Raw genomic sequence first — 6403 nt, forward strand, 5'->3', positions numbered from 1 at the left:
CTCATCCGACAGATCAGATGAGGCCGGCCTTGGAGTGGGAGAACCCGGCGCTCGACGAAGACGACCAGCAAGTTGGAAGCCATGAGGCCCTCCGCCTTTGTCAGCACTCGAAGCCGGTTGATGGCGGCGGTGGTGCGGCCGACACGGGCTTCGGCTTGTAGCCCCAGTTGGCTCGAGTTTCAGCCGGAGGGCCGGCTTCGTAGGGCGGTAGGTTGATGAAGTCGACTGCCGGGTCGACGTTCTCCACATAGAGATATGATTTCTTCCACAGGTTCACCGGCTGTGACAGCTTGATGACGGGGAAGGCGTTCTTCACTGACGGCCAGCGCACCGCGACAAAGGCACCACACTGGGCCGCCTTCTCCATGGCAGAGGTGCCCAGTTTGGTGTAGAAGAAGGCTCCCCACAACTCGATGGTGGGGAGAATGCCGAGGTAGCCCTCGCATGCCATGACGAAGGCGGATAGCAGCGTCATGGTGTTGGGCGTCAGGTGATGCGGCTGGAGATGGTAGAACTCCATGAAGGAGCGGAAGAACTGGCTCGCCGGCAGGCCAAAGCCGTGGAGGAAGTGCGAGTGGAAGACAACCCGCTCGTTCCTTGCGGCGCCGGTGAGATTTCCTTCTCCGGCGGCACGCACACTTTGACAAAGTCTGCGCCGGGCAATCGACGCATGGCCCAGAGGAAGGTGAGGTGGTCGTCGATCACCAGTGAGCCGTCCCAGTCTCCTCCTTCTCGCGCGCCATGGATTCCAGGCGAGACCAAGCGGGAAGCTTGGGGCGAAGGGGGGCTGGCGGTGGCGAGCTGCGGCGGTGCTTCGGCGGAGCGCAGAGACGCGGCAGCAGCAGGGAAGGAAGAAGGAGAAAATGGCGATGGGATGGGAGGGCGCGCGTGCTCTGCCGCTCCCCCTCCTCCCCCAACTTATAGCCCTCGGGCTGCGAAGCCGAGGGGACGAGTCGTGGGATCGTGGGCTTAACTACGCCCACAACCTCATGACCCCACGATTATTTGGCAGAGTTACTACGTAGTAACTCCTCTTGGAATCGCAACCGTTCGCCCTGGCCACAGTGAATCCGCCCACGCGCCGAGGCCCAGCGGTGGCGGGCCCGGTTCACCATCACGTCCCATCGTGAGCGTGGGTTGGCAGGACTGACCCGGCTGGCAGGCGCCACGTGGCGTATCTATAGTGGGCGGCCGGCCTGGAGGCTTACCCGGCACGCCACCTGTTTCCTGCCTTGGTGCTTCCAAATTATCAAGCGAACCCGCCTGGTTACGTCGGCTCTTGGCAGCCGGCACGCCAGGAGGCGGCCCACGCCTTTGGCAAAAACCTAGTGAGGAAGGAAACTGCTGAGGCTCCCCAACTTATCAGCTGCGGTGCCTCACCAGCTTCGGGGACTACTGTCGGAGTAATGGGCCACGGGTAGCCCAACCCGAGCCCCTGAGCCTTTCAAGACACTGGGCCTGCGGCGCCCTACGATCCTATAGAATGAGGTGCCGCCTTCTGGTGGTCGGCTGGCTCATACGGCCGGCTAACAGAAGACGGCCAAGTACCAGAAGACAACACCAAGACGGGCCAACTCCTAGTTGGCGGCCTCCGGAGAGGCCGGCTCCTGGCAGGCGGCCCCGGTGCCCTCAGAGTCTACGCCACCCTATTAAGAAGAAAAGACAGGGTGAGGCTATAGTGTAACCCATCACCCCCGTATCCCGGGCTTGGCGTGGCCACAGTGCCTCGTACAGGCGGAGATCTCCGCATGATGCGGGACTGTTGCCAATCCACCCTTGACGTCACCCCTGACAGGCGGGGCATGCTCCCATGACGGCCTGTTGGTACGGCCTGCAGGCGGCGGTTCCTACCAGGCAGCCAGGGCCCAGAGGGCGGCATAGCCTAGCCAGTCAGACCCAAGGTAATCCAGCTTCTGGGAGACGGTCAAGCCCTCCCTCGGGGCCCGTGCACCATTAACCAGACGAGACATGGTGAGGCTACAGTGATCACCCACTAGACGACGGGACTGTAGCCATGCCCTTCCCCCGACTAAGCATGCGTCATTAGCCTTGCGGCTACAGTAACCAGCTAACTAGACCCGCCAGCTGCGGAGGCGGCATGTCGACTCCGTACCAGACCAGGCAGTGGGCCCCAGCAGCCGGCGAAGAAGCCGGCGACCAGAGACGCTGACAGTTGGGCCCTACACCCGGCCAAATTACCAATGTACCCCTGGGGGTAGCCCTATATAAACCCCCCAGGGCACCCATGCAAAGGGTTCCAAACCAGATAGAACTAGACTCATACATAGAGGGAGAAGAGAGCAAGCCCTGCCTCCTTCTACCTCTAGCATACAACTCGAGGAGCACCATTGTATTCACTAGTGCCTTAGTGATCATGCGGAGACCCCGCAGAGCAGGAGTAGGGGTGTTATCTCCTAGAAGAGACCCAAACCTGGGTAAAGTACGCCAGCATTCGTGTCTATGCCTCATCCCGCTTCCGGGCACCAACGACGTTCTACTCGCTCCCACCATGATAAGCCATCCTTTGTCATATGTCGCACCCAACCCCCGACAGTAGTCATTATATACCTAAAGCTCTTGTCTGATTTCATTATCTTAATTATCGAGGCAACACCGCGCGACGGATAGGGCCTGTGTTAGGATAACTGATTCTTGATGCAGGACTCGTGTCGGTCAAGATGTTATTTGGACACATCCCCCACTTTGGTTCGTAACAAGTACATCTCGATGGGTGACTTCCAGTGCACAACTAAGATCATATTTGGTCCAATACAAATACATGGTTGTAAGCATTACTACCTCATACAGGTACATCTTTTTATTATAAGTGTTTGAATCACTATTTGCTTGATTGATCCGGTCAAAAGCTGGAATTGATCCTGTAATATAAGCTTGAGACCATCGCTTCAAGGGAATCTTCCTCTCATGGGTTCAATAACCGAAGGTCACCTGTGGGGAAATAGGTTTGGGATACTCTTTTTTGTTCCATTACCTGATCATTAAAAGGAGGTATGAGCAAGCGCATTCTAAAAGGGTCGAAACCTTTGTATATATATGTGTTGTTGCAGTTGAGAGGGAGGGGTCAAAATCGTACTTAACTTGTCTCCGTAGTTAAGCAGGAGTGGTGCAAATAATATAAAATTGTATCCTATTTATCTAGGAGAAACGAGCATAAATGTATTATGTGATCATGCGTACCAGCACTAAAGTACCGGATCCTCTCAGAACTCCAAAGTTATGCGTGATTGGATGAAAGTGGTATGAGAATGGGTGTTTGCTAAAAGAACTTGATATTCTTGCGACAACATAGTTTGCCATGAAAAACATACATTTTATCGTACCATCCCAGAGAACATCTGCACAATTACATTTCTCATTAAATATTTACAGTTGCCCCAGATGGGATATAAATGCCGAAATGTGCAAATCAACCATCCGAGCCACTGATAATATACCGTTGAGGATAAAATTCCCAAATTACATACAATCACCACGTCAACGCCCCCAATATGACAACAGCAAAATATAGTATGTATATCACCGAATATAGCCCCCTAAGCTATGATCACATTGGCTAACACTTTTGCTGCGTCTGTGAAACATAGACATCGCATCAACCTATTGGTATGCCTTTCTTCAGTTTTGCTCTTATTCCCACTCACCTCCCAGCATACAATAGACCTTCGTACCAGCCAACTCCTATCTTTCAGCATCATCGCGCAGGAGGATAACAAACCAACCTCAGATACCGAGCTTCACTGCTTCACCGGGCGAGCATTGGGTAGCCCATGTCTAGAATTTTAGTCATCATGTGTTCAACGTTCTTGAAGCAGCGAGAGAAACATTTTGGTCCATCTTCGTTCTTGAAGACCGCACACACAAGCTCGTTCCAGGTATCAGGAACTCCAGGCAAGCACCAATGGCTGCAATCCTGTCTGCACAGGGGACAAGCCCTGAAGGGCAGGTGTATACTGACAAGTGACCATCTTTTTGTTGCGTCGTCATCTGTGTCACGTTCAAATAGCTAACCCAAGGAGCTTGGGTCTGATGTTGCTCCCAAGAACATCATGGACAGGTTGAACCTTGTTAGCCCATTGCTCCAGCAATTTAACATGTGTTGCATCAGGAAGAGATCCAAGTGGTAACTTCTCCCACTCTTCCTGTCGCCACCTTCGAGGAAAACTTGGACTAGTCTAGTTAAGGATCGGTCAGTTTATCCATGTATTGTTAATTTGATTTGTAAAATAAGAATGAGAGAAATTACTGCAGTGTACAGCATAGAAGTCAGGAGGCCACCATTTATTTGCTTTTCAAGAGCCTATACAATATACAAGAAGCAACACTTTCCAACAAAAGGCCAACCCATATTATCATACATTCGGTAACATTCACCTCTTGAATTATGCACAAGGCATATCATATGTGTATCTCTCCCGCACATGATTCATGTCATCATGTGTGCCCACGCGCAAATCTTCAATGTCTCTTTGCAATCTTCTCCCATCGGCCATCATCAGTTTGTGAACCAAAATTGTATGACCATGTGTTGTCGTTTTGATATGTTGTTTCTTATGACTGTGTTGCTAAAGTTGATGTGTTGCAAACATGGGTATTTTATTCTTACGTGCGGGTATGATGGCTCGTATCCGCATTAGTATTTCCCCAAAGAGGAAGGGATGATGTAGTACAGCTTCGGTAGGTACACTACAAAAAAAGACACATCCGTGACATTTTGGGCCGAGCGAAATTTTTTTCTGTCATACATATGACACTTCTATGACGATAATTGTGACAAAACCCGGTATCATCATAGATGTGGTGGGCTCCTACTTCTATGACAAAAAATCGTGACAAAAAATGGGCTTTTCATCCTGGGTGGGCCAGACACGCAGCTGCATGACATTCTTTGGGCCGTTCATGATGGAAAAAACCGTGGTAGAAGCGAGGGGGAGGAAAATTTCGGGGAGTTACCGGTTACAGTGGGAGGTAGGGGGCCGAGCGATGCGCGTTTCTCTCGTACACGTAAGCACGTGTGTGTAGGGCGTTGGCTCTAACTGAACCCGAGCGAGGTGTTGGGCTCTAACTGAACCCGAGCAATTGCACTGCAGGCTACGCGTTACTGAACCCGAGCGATCGATCGATGGCTGTTAACTGAACCCGATGGAGCAATTCCTTCGCTGCTGCTGCTAACTGAAGCCGATCGATTGGATGAACAGTGAGTGTTGCGGGGGGTGGATGAACAGTGAGCGGTGGCGTTGCCTCTGGATGAACAGGACCCCGTGGTGTGGAGGGCTGGATGAACAGTAGACGGTGGAGGGGTGGCCGTTGAGGGGTGGTTGAACAGGACCCCGTGGTGTGGAGGGCTGGATGAACAGTAGACGGTGGAGGGCTACATGAGCAGTAGACGGTGGAGGGGTGGTTGAACAGTATTCGGTGGAGTAGCGCGCGGTGGAGGCTGGATGAACATGAGCCCGTGGAGGCTGGAGCAGGTCGACGGTAGCCCGTGGAGGCTGGAGGAGGTCGACTGTGGAGATGAACAGTATCCCGTGGAGTCTCGTTTTGCGGTACGCCACACCCCTCCTGATGAACAGGACCCCCATTTCGACCGTAGCGCTCCAACACAAGTCTGTTTCATCCGTTTTGCGGTACGCCACACCCCTCCCGATCAACAGGACCCTTGTTTCGACCATAGGAGGTCCATTTCCTCCGTTTTGCGGTATGCCACACCCCTCCCAATCAACAGGACCCCCGTTTCGACCGTAGGAGGTCCGTTTCCTCCATTTTGAGGTACGCCACACCCCTCCCGATCAACAGGACCCCGTTCCGAACGTGACCGGTCGAACACAAGGCCGTTTCCTCTGTTCTGCGGTACGTCAGGCCTCGTTTCCATCGCCTGTTCCGTCCAAGCCGGTTGGCTCCCACGCGTTCCGTTGCCTCCCGATGAACACGACGCATTCCGTTGCCTCCCCATGAACACGACGCATTCCGTTGCCTCCCCATGAACACGACGACGACTCTGTTTCTCTGTTCCGACCCAGCCATGTACGTATGCGCGAGTAGGTGTTCGAGACCCTACCCGTATGTATGTACATGGACGTATTTTTTTTCTTGCACCCTCGCCGCTGTACGTACGTGTACATGCTATGTGCGCGCCTCTACTACGACACGTGCGCGCCTCTACTACGACACGTGCGCGCCTCTACATCGACCAGTATGTACGTACACGTTCGCGACCAGAATGACAACGCTATGTACGCTTCGACCAGGTGGGTCCCGACTGTCAGGCACTTCCTTGCCTGCAAAGATGTAGCTGGTGGGTCCCAGCAGTCAGGGGGGCGAATCGTTTTTTTTTGCCCGGACGCACTTCCTTGCGTGCGAAGATGTAGCTGGTGGGTCCTAGCAG

This window comes from Triticum dicoccoides, chromosome 1B, assembly GCF_002162155.2.
Source record: "Triticum dicoccoides isolate Atlit2015 ecotype Zavitan chromosome 1B, WEW_v2.0, whole genome shotgun sequence".
NCBI classification, from domain to species: Eukaryota; Viridiplantae; Streptophyta; class Magnoliopsida; order Poales; family Poaceae; genus Triticum; species Triticum dicoccoides.